The sequence below is a fragment of the Puma concolor genome, chromosome B1 (assembly GCF_028749965.1).
Source record: "Puma concolor isolate L17-30 chromosome B1, mPumCon1.1.hap2, whole genome shotgun sequence".
Taxonomy (NCBI): domain Eukaryota; kingdom Metazoa; phylum Chordata; class Mammalia; order Carnivora; family Felidae; genus Puma; species Puma concolor.
The window spans coordinates 11,980,689-11,998,458 of record NC_141670.1 but is presented as its reverse complement, the minus strand read 5'-3'; positions in this window follow the sequence as shown (position 1 = coordinate 11,998,458).

The window sequence follows — 17,770 nt, the reverse complement described above, 5'->3', positions numbered from 1 at the left end:
CTGGAGGAGTAGTTTGCACCCAAGAGACAGAGGCCTCACTGATGGCTTAGGAGGAGCTAGTGTGGACTGCTACCCAGGGGATCTCCATCAGAAGGGGACATTTAAGGTACATGAAGTAGAGAAATGCTCTCCGTGGCCTTGCAAACAAATCAAGTGTTCTCGGAGGATTAGCACCTTTGGGCCTTGTTACGTACTGAGCGTGTCCCCCCAAATCCTATGTTGACATTCTAACCCCACAGTGTTGGTATTTGGAAGTGGAGCTTAGGAGATGATGAGGTCATCACTGTAGAGCCCTAATGGATGGGAGTCGTGCCGTTGTAAGAAGACATGACATGGGGCGCCTGGGTGGCTCAGTCGGTTAGGTGTCTGACTTCGGCTCAGGTCATGATCTCGCGGTCTGTGAGTTCGAGCCCCGTGTTGGGCTCTGTGCTGACAGCTCAGAGCCTGGAGCCTGCTTCCGATTCCGTGTCTCCCTCTCTCTCTGACCCTCCCCCGTTCATGCTCTGTCTCTGTTTCAGAAATAAATAAATGTTAAACAAATTTTTTTAATAAAAAAAAGAGACATGACAGCCCTCTGGGGTTCCTCCCACCACGTGAGGACTCAGCAGGAAGACAACCATCTGGAGTAGGAAGAGGGTCCTCGTCTGACACCAAACCTGCCAGTGCCCGGCCCTTGGACTTCCCAGCCTCTAGAACTGTGAGAGATTAATGTTTCAGTGACCCAGCTTATGGTACATTTTTATAGCAACCCGAGTGGATAAGACATACATCATCTACAAAGCTATTTCAATCGCAAAATCTCAAGAATTTATTTCAGACTTAGTCAGAATCTGTACTTTACAAGATTTCTAGGTGAATCGCATCAATATTTGAGAAGCACTGGTCTGGAGTATCATCTCCATTTTAACATAGCCAGAATTTCTTCACAATGGTCAGATCCATAGATACACCCATGTTCTGCTTCAGAAAGTCACCTGCCAACGTAGTCCGGGCCTCACTGTGCCAAAAAGACACGTACCCTCACCCCTCTTCTCAGGACAATGGGTACATCCCTGTGCCAGTAAATTTGCCTGCTGAACGATACAGAGATTAAGACTCAAATCTCTTAGAGGAGAAAATTCTCCTTTATTCATGATGCTGCAGGAAAAGAAAAGGTTCTCATTTAGTGATTTTTCCTCTGTATGTATTTTACTCACCTTTGTAGACATCAGCCAAAGTTTTTCCACAGTCAGGGATACCACGTACAGAAATACCAGACATAGCTGAAACCTGGGGTTAACTATGCAGAGCAGATGACTGTTTCTGGTAGGGAGAGCAGCCATGACAGGGTCAGACAAGCAAAGGAGGGCAGAAATAAAGGACCCGGCACAGCAGTAGGGAGAGAGGATAGAGCATGTGGGTTAGACATGTTTCTTTCCCTGTCTCCACGTTTTTGCCCTATGCAGGGCATCAACTCTTCCATACTCCAATCCTAACTCTCAGAAAATGAAGCAAACCCTTTTTTCTTCCATATCATGTCCTTCCCCCTGTGTCCCTCCCACTCCCTGCCCCCCCCCCACCTCCTACCCAGATATTTCTTTCCATCATTTAGATCACCTCTTAGATTCCCTGCCTCATTATTCAATGATCCCTTAGGGAGGCAAGCAAAATATTGTTCAAAATCGTTGATTTGTATTTAGGCCATCTGTAAATCCCTCACAGTTCTGACACTGACTAGCTGGCTGCTTTTGGGCGATTCCTTGACCTCCCTGGATCCGTGTCCTCATCTGTAAAATGAACCTAATAATTCAGAGCCAAAAGTATCCATGAGATCATAAGCTTCGAGCAGCTCCTGGTATGTGGTTAGAACATAAACACAGTGGCTATTCTTATTCCTTTACTTCAGTATTTAGTACATGTCAAACCCTCCACCAAGGCTGTTCTCCTGAGAGTCACCAGAGATCTGCAACTGGTCAAGTTCATTGGCTCTTTCCCAGACTGTAGTCTCAAGTATTTTATTGTTTTGCTATACTTGCCACAGAAAAATGCTTTTAGTTTCATGGTTGTTTTTATTGTTGATAGGAATTTATGCTTGTTGCTTCTGACAAGGCATTTTGTTCTTTGTAAAAGCTTAATGAAGGCTACCCTTCTATGAGAAAAACTTCACCACTTCTCAGATTGTGGCAATACTCCCGGTATTGATTTGTTTGAGCTTTGCCAAGTACTGGAAACATCATGAACAAAGCCATCAGGCAAATCCTAGCTTTGCCACTCAGTACCTGTCATCTTAAGCAAGTTGTTTAAACTCCCTGAGCCTCAGCGTCCTTTGGTGAAAATTACCTATGTGTAGAACCTTGAAGTTTAGGAGCTAAAACTGATAATACACAAATACTAAGCAGAACACATAGTATTTATTCCATACATAGCATTTTACCCTTTCCTGCTTTATAGCTCATGTATTAATTGCTTCAATGTATGAGGGGGGAAAAAACTTAGATTCCGCAAAACCTATATTCTTAATTTTTGTTCTGTAATGATCCCTTCTGCCACTTACTTATGCCACATTGAGCCATGAGCCGCTGATCCTAATGATATATCTGCCTGTAGATCCATCACGCTTAACATCTGAACACGAAATCTGGATCTCCAGCTGTGTATTGCTTTTATGAATGTCTTCTCATTCTTCCTTCAAATCCCCTAAAATGCTATGCTTTGTGAAAATGCATTTGTTGATAACACGCCTTCTTAAAGACAACATTTGGGACAGTATTATAAAAATAGACCTTGTGTGAAAAGAAACACTTCAACAGGTCACGGAAAACACCAAAACTCAAAGTCACTGCAGTATGATCTTAAGCAGTGCAACATACAAACCCCCTTCAGATCAGATCCCTAATTTATTTACTGCAGTTTATTCGTTAGGCATAATTGTTTTACTACAATTTGAATGGTAAAGTCCACTTTCTTTGATTTATTTACTTTGAGGTACTGTGTTAACAGAGACCCACTACTTTTTGGTGAAAGCCTTTTGTGTTTGGATGTGAAAAAAAAAATTGCAGACTTCATTTTTCTTAACATCACTGCAAGAAAGCTGCTTTCCTCAATGTGCACACCTGATCCTGAAACACTTAGCTTCCTAGATGTACAGAAAGACCCGAAAGAAAGACCAGGAAGGTAGGAAACAGTAGCAAATAACTTATAATCACTTTATTAGGCATTCATTGTCTCAGTCAATAATGTGTGTTCCCACCAGGATTTGTGCTAGATCCCTAGGAAGACCGGTGCCCTGTCCTCAAGAAACTCACAAGTCACACAACCCAAAGCCAAAAGTCACAAAGTAAAACCTATGTACTTCTTACTTTAAGGGTTTTGTTTGGTTATGAGACAGCACACAAGTGGGGGAGGGGCAGACAGAGATGGGGACAGAGGGTCCAAAGTGGGCTCCATGCTGACAGCAGCGATGCAGGACTCGACTCATGAACTCTGAGATCATGATCATGATCTGAGCTGAAGTCGGACGTTCAACCAACTGAGCCACCCAGATGCCTCCAAACCTATGTACTTCAAATGATCTGGGGTTAGTGGGGACAAGGAATCAGTGTGTGGGCATCTCAGACTCACACAGAAGACCATCAACACGCCTGGTGACGTGTGTTTTGACGATTACATCGCAAAGGGAACATCTAGTTAGGCCACGATCAGTGGGTACTTGTTATCACCTCATTTTAGGTTTGGATATGCAGATAAAAAGGACTTTCAAATGTTGTTTACGACCGTGCAAGTACCAAAAGATTAATCTGGGGACAAGACACAATGCCTAACCAAACTCATTTAAACAATGTACTACATCCTTGTTACACTTGAATGACTCACAGAGCTTCAAAATGCCAAATTCTCTCTGGCAGTGGATATTAAAACTGTAATAAAAAATCTAATGGAATTAAAGCATGCATGATCACCCCCCTAAAAAGGTAATGTGTATATATGTGAACCATGCATAGAAAGTAGCTTTTAGGTTGGAGACGTGAAACTAGCCTGCCTGGGTTTCTTTATCAAAAAAGAGTGAGGTGGAGTTAACACCAGGTCTAAGTAGACTGTCAAATACATTGACAAATACAATACATTGATTTTATATAAGGTTAGAAAGGGAGTTCTCCATCAACAGTCTCCATGCTTTAGAATCTACTGGAATGATACAAATTAAAATGCCATTTGAAGATCAAAGGACATTGCCCATTGGTGGAGTGAGTGGAAAGGCAATTAAGAAATTTAAAGACCAAACTTTGAACGTAACACTGCTATATCATAAAAGGGCAAATTTTACACTGCGAAGTAGGAGGGAGTTTATAATCCTAACATACAGAAACTTCCATACTATTATTTTATAAAAATCTTCCTAGACACATTCTTATTCTTGATATGCACCCCAAGAGGCTTATGAAGACTGTCGGACGATTTCCAGTTGGGATGAGTACGTAGGGGAATCACCCTCATCAGCAGTGTGGCCTCTCCACCTCAGAGCCCCACCTGCTCCTACCACAACAGGCAAGGCTATTTCACACTACCCTGGTGACTACAGTGTGGAGACGCTGCTGGAGTATGAAGCACGAATAAGACATTATCTATCACCCCAAGCTGTTGCTTCAAGTTCATTAGAGTAGCTACCACTTTGTAAAGCAAAACAGCCTCCGCACAGACATATGGATAGACTGGCTTGGGAAAGAGGGGTGAGTTAAGAAATCAAGGACAGGGAAATTTTCCTTCTTGCTCTCCATACCCTAAAAACTCTAATGACCTGGCTCAAAAAAAGATTCTGTCTTTGTGTAAAATGTTAGGATAAAGCCCGTGCAATAAAACACTTTCAACTATTTTTGTAAAAGGACTAAAAACATTCACTAGCATGACTATTGTCAACTTTTTTTTTTTTTCCAAACACGCATATCACTCTGCTTTAGTACAACACATCTCTGAGCATGCTTCACATAATATCATAGACACACTGTCGATTTTTGGAAGCTCTTTTAAGTGCTCCGGGATGACTTTTCAGGCTGTAGATTTTTGAGAATGAGAATTCACCCTGCTAAGCAGCAGGGCTATTATGCATCATTGATCTCTCTAAATGTAGTTTTTGACCTAAGATGGATGGGCGTTAACTTCTCAGAAGTCATCTGAGTAACACTGAAAACCATTAGAATCACAAAAAAGCTGCTCCAAATAAAATGGTTTACATTTCTCCTGTCCACATTTGCCATCCCCACTGGGTTACTGCTCAGTGCATGGAAATAGCACTGAGCATCACATGTACTTTCCAGGCCTCGAAGATCCCCATCAGAGTAAACTGAAATGGGGACAAAGGGAGGTGTTGTGACTTGAATCGTCTCTCCATTGTTTCACGCACGCAGTCGTTGAACCCGTTTGTAGACGCGAGAGCTCTCTCTCCCAAAACTGCTTACCACCTATTGAGACTCACATTTCAAAATACACAGCTGTGGGCATAAAACTGTAGGAAGAGAAGGGTGTCCTTTACTCTCCACGGAGAATTATTCCTTCCCCGGGAGTGGTTTCTGGGGAAAACAGAGCCTGAAACTGCACAGTGCTAATGGCAGCTACTGTTTCTTCCCCTTTAGGCTACGTGAGAGCAACATATTACTTCAGATCAACCAAACTGATTGACAGTTAATTACTCCCTGGCTTCTTGGAGCCAAGGGCAACACCGTTCTAGGCATTGCAAGTACAATCGGCTAAGTAGGCAGACAAGAAGCTGGTTCTCATGGAGCTGCCTTATGAGTGGGGGCAAGACAGGAGATAAACACAGGGACTCACAGATGCTTTCTGAAGGCCGTGAGAGCTTTGAATGAGGGACCCTGGGAGATGGGCCAGGCCAGAGAGTCATTGGAGAAGCTGGTGGTAGAGGAGAAGAACCGGACAAGTTTTTCCCAGGGACAGGAGAACCCGCAGGTGGACCTGAACCCAAGGAAAGAGAGAAGTGAAGAACCCAAGTAAAGAACGAAAAGCAATCATGAAAATTGTGAGCCAGGGAAGAGAAGGTGTTTGGAGAAATCCGACGAAGGCAGCGCAGCTGGACCAAGGTCAAGAGGACAAGGATAAGAAACGAAAAGGGGGACATGGGTGGAGTACAAATATAGAATTTTGTGGGAAGTGGTAAGCAGCTGCCACTTGACCTCCTCTTTCTTGGAGAACCACTGCTGGTAGGAATATGTCACAGGACTATGAAAAGCCACATGCCAGGAAATCCAGGCCTTACAGAGTTAACTCAAGACAAAACACATTTAGCTTTCCCCCTAAATATAGATAAACGTTGTCTGCTGTAATTTGGAATCCTGTAACACCACCTTAAGTATCTAAGTCTTTAATTTTTCCTATCATTTACCATAAATTGGGTGTAAGGTTTTTTTATTTTATATAACTACTCATGAGAGAATGTAATTATTTCTTTCCATTGTTATTCTAATGGGAATTGTGGCATTTTTTTTTTTCTCAGATGTCTTTCCGTGTAGCTTATTTATTTGGAAATCTTCATTTGTTGCTGTCAGATGCACCAAAATAGATACTTACGCCTTTTCTGATAAGCAAATATTGCATCCGCCCTATCCCTTCTGCTATCCATCCTGTCATGTGTTTGAAGATGACTTATTTTATTTTTTACCGAATGTGGTAGTAGTCTATATTTAGTTCTCTATGCTGACAAATACTTTAATCCCGAAGACTAATCAAAGATATCAGCTGAGGTCAATGCGTATCTGTTGTTAACAAATGTTTAAAGAAGAATAAAAGGTGCCTGTTGCATTAACCTCTGCACAGCGTACCTGAATTACTTTTATTTTGGAGGAGGACACATAAGCATGGTGTTTTAATTAATTGTTTATAGCTCTGTTAATTTTTTTGGAAAAAATAACTGAGTGACTACTTAAAAAAAAAACTAAAAATGACCCAATATTGCTATATTTTAAAATTATTACTTTGGATTTCCTTCTTGACACACAGATTCTCTCTCTCTTCTCTCTCTCTCTCTCTCTCTCTCTCACACACACACACACACACACACACACATTTTTTCGCTTAAAAACATTTCTTGGTTGTTTATTTTAAGTGCCTCTTTTAGAAATACAAGTACTCAAATTGTTTCAAATGTTACCTGAGGGATTCCCTCCTTAGATTTGGGGAGAATTCAAAATGACATTGAGCAAATCACCTTGGCTCTACCTCAAGCATGAAAATTTCCATTTTATTTTTAATATGCCTCAGTGCATTCAAAATAAAGCCTTTTACATTTCAAATGCATATGTGATGGGAACATACTCTAAGTCCTAAACTATGACTTCAATCAATGTGTAAAAACTTGGATGGCCTAAGGATTTTTAAATCCTCTTAAATGTCAACCCAGGCCACCAGACACAAGAAAAGTATATTTGGTTCATATTTAAAATATTACTTTCCTCTAATTGAGCAAATGTACATTATAAAATCTTTAAAGTTCTGTAAAAATAAAGAGGTTACATGCATCCCATATTTTAAGCACAAATATTTATGTGAAAAGGGTAGATGAATTTACTTATTTCTGCAAAGGCTTTGGAATTTGTCTTTTGTTAGGATTATTTTTTTGTTTTTTTAAACTATTAAGGATCATTTATTTAGAAAAAGATTCCAGTTTACAGCTAATGGTATAGTTTAATGTGTCTCAAAATGCAACTGACCTTTATCCAATAAATTATGAATGAGTTTATAACTACTACTATGGTTCCTGGCCATTTGAAAAGGACAGAATCCAGCTCTGGAGGAAAGTATGATGATTAGCATACTGATTTGACTTTAGAGTATTTTAATGATTTGGGAATATTGCCAGAGATCATTTGTTTTAAGATTTATGTAAAATCTTCCTAAATTCAGTTATCCCCAGCTCCTGTGTCTAGTACATAATAGTCACTCAGTAAATATTCGTTGAAGATTTTGAAGGACACTCTAAACTGAATGCTTGAGTGTTCAATGAGTGGTCCTCTAAATAATATTCTCTACAATCATTTAAAAAAGCATGGTGTTCTCATCCCCAAACATACTGTGCCACCTAAAGATCTGTGACGCTCTATTTGTGTTTAAATCCTACTTTGCCCATCCTCAACCCTCAAGAGAGATGAGAGAAGTATACTATGTGTCACCCTTTTTATCTTTTATCCCCCCCCAGAACATTCTTTGTATCTGCCCTTCAAAGAGAGACAAACCAAATGTAATGTTTTGTCTTAATATACTATGTTGAATGCACCAATTGTAGATTACTCCTAGAGATCATATGCCACACTAGACCAAAAGCCCCATGAGGAGAGCAGCTGGGTGAATTTATGGATCTGTGTGTCTATACCACCTTGCCATAACATCGGACAGATTGGAACCTGAATCTCTCTCATGAATTAAATACCAGATGCTCAACAGTACGTACCAGGAAAAAAGAACACTTGGGTCTTGATACTTATTAAGCTGGGTGTTTCTAGGTTGGTCAGGCAGCTAAGGTAAATACAGTTAACCCCTCCACTTTTTGAAGTGGTACTCAGGAAGACATAATTGAAAAAGGACTTCCTACTGCCGGCTTATCAGTCTTGGAATGGAGCATTCTCTATTTCAGACACTAAATGGAGGGTTGAAGGATGCTAAAGAGAGTCATTCTTAGAAGATCCCTGGGTCTCCAGACACGACTGACAAAGTTAGCACATCTTTCTTGGTTTCATGTCCTCACAAGAGCCAATACGATGCCTTGACTTTTTTTTTTTTTTTTTTTTTTTGGACTGTGGTCTTGTAGGGATCCAAACTTGGTGAAAAAATGTGTAAGATTTTTTTTTCCATAAATTTTACCTTTCTTTCCATTCCCAAAGCAGGTCATCTTTTCTGCACAGAGACTGTGTATATACTCCTTAAAAACACCAACAAATAAGGATGTATTGTTGACCCTGTTAATCTACAAACACAGAAGAGGAGAAAAATGGTGCTGGCAGTTATTCTGTCTACCCAACTCTTTGAAACCTAATCACTCACTGTCCATCTTTCTTTCCCCTCACATAAGGGCTATGAAGTGAGTTTCCTAACTACCCTTCAGCGTAACACATAACTTTCTTCAAGGAAAGAGCACTACTTCACCTTAATTGGTATTGTTTCTTTTCATAGTTGGTGCTATCACTGGCTTCATGACTTATGTGGATTCTATGAGCAGCAGATGTACGGAAAGGGCTTTAAGTTGTTTGAGACAAGGAGAGACAGGTAGTAAATCTAAAATACGAAATTAGAAAGTAATTCTGGAAGAGAATAGACCTTGCTGATTTTACTGCCATCCTCAAAGCAGATTGGGAAATGGTATAACATTCCCTTTGACCAGCAAAGTGAAATAGACAAAAGTAAATTCTACCCTAGTAATTATTTTCTTTCACTTAAAAATAGCCTTCACTTTAGCAGACAGAGACTTACAGAACAAACACCAAATATAATAAACTTCTAATTATGTGTTAATGCAGGAGATGTGGTCGGGGTAATACAAAGGGATCGACAAAGACATTAATCTCTTAGTTCAAGAATTTTCAACCTTAGTTTACTGGCACACAGCAGACACCCGCCGGCCTGCCCCACATCTAAGTTCCACCTCCCAACCATCCGGGTCCCATGGGCAGTTGATTTAAGTAAGCCAGTCACAGGATCCCCAAGATGAAAAGCATTTAAAAATTGGAAGGTACACAAAAATATTCCTCTCCCATTATTTAGGATTTGTCTTTTCTTTCCTTTTTTTTTTTTTTTTTTTTTCTGTGAGACCTTTTTAAAAACAAAGGTCATCATTTTGGATGTGAAGAAGTGAAACTTGTTAGTTTTTGGTTTTGTTTTGTTTATCACTTAAGAAAAATTTACAACAGTTGGAGTCATTCTTCATTGCCAAAATCATAAATATCATATCATGTGAAAATACGCGTGTCAAAGGATTTGTGGTGAAGGCGGCCCTTTATAAACCCCAAAATTCTAACAATCCATTACTTTAACACATATATAAAACTACGAGGATATACACTTATTTACACTGGCAGAGTTATTCTAAAGAAATTTAAAATCAGAAAACATTCATGACCTTTCATGTTGGTTTCTTACAAACCTGGGGCTGTTTTTATTCACCCTGTTCTCTCTACTATTAGACTCCCTCCACTCAAATCCTGAAATGTTCTCCAAGAATTAACTGAAGACTCGCATGCTCTATGGAGCCTTCTGTGATCTATCTCAGTTGAATGAAGACTTCCTCTTAGTTTGAATCTTTCAGCAAATGCATACCATAGCTTTTACCAAGATCATTAATACTGGAGTATATTTCTTTCAGATGGGTTTTTTTTCAAAAATATAATATCAATAAAATAGCTATGTATTATTGATGCACAGTATTTCAGCTATAAATGTCAAATCTCCAAAATTAGGTTGATAGGTGGAATAGTTTTTCTTCTTTACTAATCATTAAATGAGGTTGTATCTATTTTTTCTGTCTGGAAGAGCTGCTCTCCTTCTTGACCCAGAATATTCTTATTCACGTTTATGGGCCAAAGCAAATGTGGCCTCTTTTTGAAACCTCCCCTAATTTGCACCTGCATAGCCTCCCCTCTGAGCAACCCCAGCCTTCTGCTTCACCACCATGCATCTTGGTAATGATTCGTTTTCTGGCCTACCCATCAGTACCCATTGAGTTAGTTCCTCCAGAAGATGATTATTTATTTATCTCTGAATCCTCAGTAGCTAGCGTAGTGATTACTCCATAATAGAAGCAAACATTTATTAAAAGTATTATTAGTTGAATGCCAGTCATAACATAAACTCCCGTGTAATGTTCCATCCATTTAATTGTTGGTTTTAAGAACCACAATAAATCAAAAGGATTACTTATCACTTTGGCCCACTTCAGAAAAAAACAGTATTCAGTTTGGCTAATTTCAAAGCACTTATGTTACCCAAACTAGAGTTGAAGAAAGGACAAGGGAGGAACTTAAGAGGTAAGTTTCAGAAATATAATTGAATAGAAGTTACTGTGAAGCAGTCCATCGTTAGTGACGATTTCTGAAATATTTCTACCTTAAAATGTCCTAAAGAAGATTATGAAAAATTTCACCCTTTCTATCTTTGATCTGAAAGAATGAACTACCTCCCCTGTTTGGCATATAATGAATAATTAACAACTAAAAAAAATATATACAATGGCAAGAATGAAGTTAATATAGAATTTATCCCCAAGACACAAAGAACATGAAAGGGTGGACTGTAGAAATAATCACCTGTATTGTACCTTTGAGAATGAATGCTATAAGATAGTAATGTTTACTGACATGATGCAATGATGAATTTTAACATTTTGGGAAATTTCCAACTTTTCACGGGTTTACTGGAACATAAAAAGTCCTTAAATCTAATAGTACGATAGGAAATGGACTATTCTAGTTGGCTTAGGTTATGGTGATATTTTCAAACACGATTCAAGAATTTCTGCAACCCCTTGTCTGAGATGAATTTTAAAACCATGACTTCCAAACTGCATTCCCCAGACCAGTTAAAACATCACCTACAAACTTGTTACAAATGCAAATTCGCAGGCCTTTCCTAGACCTGAGAAATCAGAAACTTGGCATGAGGTCAACAGATGAGTGTTAACAAGGACTCCAGATGATTCTGAAATATGTTAAAGTCTGAGACCACTGCATTAGTTTCACAGAAATCTGAAAATTTGTCCACAAATACTCTAGCTAGAAATTCTCAAAATAAGAAACTCATGCTCTGGTCAAAATGTTTAATCATAGGACAGTCCTCTTATCTCTTTCTCTCACCCAGCTCTTTACTGCTTTGTCAAGTTTGTCTATGAGGTCTCTAAAAGCAAGGACCATTTGCTTTAGAGTGGGCATCTGAGTCACAGGACTATCATTTCACTTAGAAATAACCCGATGACAGTTATTTTGACCTGTGGATCCCATGTCTACATTTTGAATGGTTCCTCAACAGGTGACCCCCGTTTTGTTTTGTTTTGTTTTGTTTTTTCTAATTTCAAGCTGAGACTGCTTGCCTAATTCTTTGCCCAGCTCTGGGATCTGAGAATGAGGAAAACCCTAAGCAGTCCCGTAATACTAGCTTCAACTTAAAAACATCAGGTTAAATTAAACAATTCAGGAGAAACATAATCCATTCATCTCAACCTGCTACTTATCTCTCAAGCTTCTTTTACAAGTATTTATTTATTGACATGTAAATAACTTTGTCCAGAAACTCTTTGGTATTTACCATATTCCTGAAAAATAAATTTTAATGGTTAAAAACTTGTTTTAAAACAAACCATGACTTCTCATCTCTTCATTTTACAGAAAATGAAACCAAAGTTCAATATATATGTTAAATAGTTATATATGTCTTGTATATATAACTATATACAGATGCATATATGTATGTGTATACACAAATTTTTCAGCAAACTTGGTTTCTTCTTTCAAGTAGATTACAAGAAAATAAACTAACTTTGGCTTCATTTCCTACAAAATTAAAAGTTAGAAGGTGAGTATCATTTATTGTTTTGCATCTTCTTCATCTCAAAATTTAAAGAATTCTATGTATTCTATAATATATACACATGTGTATGCATGTGTGTATAAAGATTAGGGTAGCAGCTGGAAAATGAACACATCCATAAGATATAGTAATTGTACACTCTTTTGAAAGTTGTTTATAGGGTACTATTTTTAATCTTGCAAATATCTCTTCTTATAAAAATGTAATGATGGAAACATGCTATTCCATCGTCTCTTGAAAATCAGACACTGATAACATTTTGACTTTGTAATTTTTGCTCATAAATAAAATATGAATTATAAAGAGTTTTAAGTCCCAGAGGTCATAAATTTAGTGCAGAGAAAAAACTGAATCAAGTATAAAGTGACCAGGCAATAGTGTTATTACTATCTTTGACTTATTTTGAATACCATTAATACTTTTGTTCTATTCACTGAGAGCCTTTAGCCAAAGCTTTCTTCCAACTGTTTTGTTTGGTTTATGAGCCCTAATAAGTCCTATATTTTCTGAGTTTTTCCCCCTTTTGCTCTCCCTGAGATGTTTATAGCACTTTGTCCACTTTCAATTACAAAGTTCTGCTTCTGTTGAGATATCTATCAATTTTACTGATTCATAATCAAAATGACTTCATAAAGATAGAATTGGTCAGAGGAAAAGAGCTCTGAGAACCTGTTAGTGGAGCCTCATTCTATAGTTAAGAAACTAAGACCAGGGTAAGAGTTAGAATGCAATTGTTTTTCTGTACACAATTTGTTCTTATAATTGAAACACATTAAGTCACATAAATAATGGAATTTTATTTATGGGGAGGCAGTTTTTAGTATACTGGTTAAAAACCTAGACCTTAGTTTCAGGTAATCTTGGTTAGACTACGGGCTATTCAACTTATGTGTAATTTTTAGAAGTCGTGTAATTTCACTAAACCTCAGTTATATATTCTGTTATAAACAAGAATAATAATGGCTCTTACCTCAACAGCTTCAATGAGGACTGAATGAAGCGACTTTTAAAACATTTAGTACAGTGTTAGTGCCTCACACTAACAAGCATTCAACTAATGTGATCTAATGTCGAGTACCTCCCGGATTTGGTGTTCCCCTGGAGAGACCTCACACTATAACTGGTCAATCGTGTACAGATAGTTCCATTACTCTAGTCATAGGAGATCATGATAATGGAAGGCAAAATGAAGTTTAAAGTCTGTACATGTCAGGCTAACTTAAAAGAACACGCAAGATGTGAAGGAGGGATGGCATTTAGTTTCTTTCTTGAATGCCAGTTCAAATCAGTTGGTGGTGGCTGGCTGAACAGGTTGAACAGATTCTCAGGCTGAATCTCGGAACGACAGGAAAGATGCTCAGATAATTAGGTCATGGTCATGAGAATGGCAAGTCCCTGGTTCTATCTCAGGGATTCAGGGTCAACTAAAGACTAGCCACATGACCTACAACACAAAGGAATCTCAACATCCAACAGGAGAAACCTCAAAAGGTACCTGATTAGTGTGCTTTTTGTCACTACTATGCATACAAAAGTCTTCCCTGACTTTATCAATGTAATTCTCCAAGTTTGAAATTAGATTACACTAGAATCTAATTATTTACTATTCAAATCATTACTGACATTGTAAAAGCCCACTTCTCAATCTGATTTATCTAAAGAATGATTCATGTCATATTATTTCCTGTATCTCTTTTCACATAAAAATCACAGTTCCCTTGTCCCCAGAAGTGACCTTTCAATGTTTAGTTGCCTTAAGTGAGATACTCAAGTAGATTTCTACATGGGCCCAATTTGTGATGCAAGAGTTTTAACCAATTCTCCGATAAACTACTATGGAGTCTGGATTGTATGAAAATACTAGTGAAGAACAAATCATGTGAAAATGAAAAACCTATCAGATGGGCAACTAATACCTACGTAGAAGACAGAACATATAAAACGTACCTCAAATGAGAGTGTTTTTATTGTGCTTAATAAAAAGAGATTGTTAAAAGTAGGTGATCCTGGAATGTAAAATAAGTATATTTAAAAATTTCCCTCAATTTTTAACATAACTTCACCCATCTTTAGTAAAATTAAAAAGGTAGATTTTTGGTGAGTGAATTTATCACAAAAGGTTTGAACAGAAATAAACCTACACTATGTCTTTTTTTTTTTTTTAATGTTTGCTGTTGAGAGACAGAGAGACAGAGCCTGAGCGGGGGAGGGGCAGAGAGAGAGGGAGACAAAGAATTTGAAGCAGGCCCCAACTCAGCTGTCAGCACAGAGCTGGACATGGGGCTCTCTACCCTACAAACTGTGAGATCATGACCTGAGTCAAGTCAGAAGCTTAACTGACTGAGCCACTCAGGCACCCCAAACCTATGCTACATCTTAATTCCCTAATGACAGGAGAAAGTTTTAAAAACATATTTTTATAATCTAGAAAAATTCCTTTATAAATTTTTATGACGTTGTAGATACTGTTAAGAAATATGACTAACAATGAAAATCTCCTTGACAAAAATATTTCTAAAAGGTACATTTGAAAACAATGTTTCTCACAATGGAATCCTGATGGTTTAAATAAATTAAATACCCTTGTTTTTAAAACCATTTTAAATTATTTTTAATGTTTATTTTTGAGAGACAGGCATGAGTCTGGGAGGGGCAGAGAGAGAGAGAGGGAGACACAGAATCCGAAGCAGGCTCCAGGCTCTGAGCTGTCAGCACAGAGCCTCATGCGGGCCTCGAACTCAGAAACCCTAAGATCATGACCTGAGCCAAAGTTGGACGCTCAACTGACTGAGCCACCCAGAAACCCCATTAAAAATAAAGTTTCTCATTTTCATCAAATACTTTCAAGTGATTTATGTGTAATCCAATGACTCCAACAATTTCCTAAAAAGTTTATGCTCAGAGTGACCTGTGCACTCCCATCTTTTAGCTCAACTGGCTTCATCTCCGAGTGGCACTGTGAAACTCCTAACCATAGAGATACATTTAAGGTGCCAGGAGGAGGGCAAGTGGGTTTAGTGTCTTTGCAACACTTTGGTATCCCTTTAGTGTCATTAGAAAATAATTACTTATGCTGGCCAAATAACATGACAGTCTTGAATCTTAGAGAAAAAGTTAATCTTCTATTTTTGCTTACAAAGCTTACAGTTCATAGCGCTTGACATGACTTTTTCTATGAAGAAGGTCCAGAGGTAATCTCCGCTAAAACCCAAATTCTAACAAGGCCCAAGTCTACACTCTGTTAATTACTCATTATCCATAGGTCCTGTTATGTGGATTTGGTTTCAAGGCATACTTAGTTTTTAGCCTCAAAGTTTTTAGGCTTTGTACAAAGAGAGGGAGATAAGACAAGAGAATGGTGGCAGAAATTCTAACCCACCCAGACTGAGGAAGGCTGTGGACCATGCAAACAAGAGCCCAGAGTCTATCTCAAGAACTGCACATCAACTTCCAGAATGCACAACAGGACATTGTGTCTTAACAATACACTCAGCACCAAGAATGGGTTCAATGTGGTTTGTTGACTCAGTGGAGAGACTGATAAATGAATAAATGAACGTGAATGAGCAAACAAATGAATATGTTCAATTTGAGGGTGGGGAATTTGAGGAAGCAGTAGCTCCTAAGGCATCACCCCCCCCGTCCCCCCTCAACCCCACCCACCATCGGCTACAGCCAAGGATGACATTCTCTCTCCATTACTGGCAGTAATAGAAAACTGGTCTCAGATCTTTAACCCCAACCATAAAATCCTCACTTCCTGACATACACAAAGAAATTATTCAAGTGACAGATGGTTCAGGACACAATGGGGCTGTGACTTATGTAGACAAAAATCTCTACTAGGCATCCTTTCCCAAGAGCATTCCTCTCTCTATATATAGATATAGATATAGAGATAGAGATAGAGATAGAGATAGAGATAGAGATAGAGATAGAGATATATCTATAGATATATATATATAGAGAGAGAGAGTACAGAAACACAATCAACATATATATATATAGAGAGAGAGACAACTTCAATATATATTTCAATATATATTCTATATGTCTATATTGAATTCAATATGTATTACAGTTATTATATAATAAGGAAATCTCGTTTCCTTTATTTATAAATTATTGTGACATAGCTCACGTTTAGCCCCCAAATCCACAAATTTGATAAGCTCCAAATTCACCACTTGCCCTTGGATGATTATGTGGTTACTCCTTCCCAATCTGTTTTTATTCTCTCAGCTAGTTAGTCATGTGTAAAGATGCTTTCACTGCAACAATATTGACCACTCTCTCAAGGGCATAAAAAATAAACCCCACTGGTGAAGGGCAGCAATTGTGTCTCCTTAAATCACTGTGATGGGATCACTGCATTTGGCAACAATCAAATAAATACTCAGTTGCTTTTATTGTTTGCTGGAGCAAAGTAATATCTTTAAATGAGTGCCTACTGTAGTTAAGGCATTAAATGATGGGCTATAAAACATCCATTGCCTGTCATTGATTCCTTCTATATTTCGTGTTTCCTAGGGTTACTTGCTTGATGCATGGGATGGTTTGATGGTTACTATTGATTCATTTGGTTCCAGCAGTAAAATCATGAGATTGATAGAGTAAAGGTCTGAAAATTACAGTTTCTTGAGTTTCATTTAAACTTCAAGCAGGGAGACATTTGAAGGAACATGGGAGCAAGAATACAGGCCATTTTCTTAGGAGGGGAGTGGGCTCTGAAAGGACCATCTCCAAAGTTGTGAAGCTTGAGGGGGGGCTCTCTGCATCTTCATTTCACAGACCAGGATACCGGAGAAACCTGTTAAAGCGGTTACCTGACAGTTCTTCAACAGTATTCTAGGAGACTCTATTGAATGGTTTTCCTTTTTTCTTGGTCACAAGAACTAAAAATAAAGGCTGAAGACCAAAAGTGATGGAAAAGCAACCTGCTGTGGGTTTGATTTCAAAGAAGCAAAATGCAGCGGGACAGGATGGCGCTGATGTGGGCTGAGGTTTATGTCGTAAACCAACAGCTCCTTTCTCTGGGTGCTGGAGAGCGCTGTTCCCGTAGATGAAGCTGCCAGTTCCCCTGGGAATTATTCTCAAAAACCAGAGGATCCCCTAGGCCAGACAACATTTTACTCCTATTGATAATTCAAAGTTTGGGAAAGGTCATTGTCTATGATATAGGAACAACTCCCAGGAATTTTCAACAATTTGATTCATT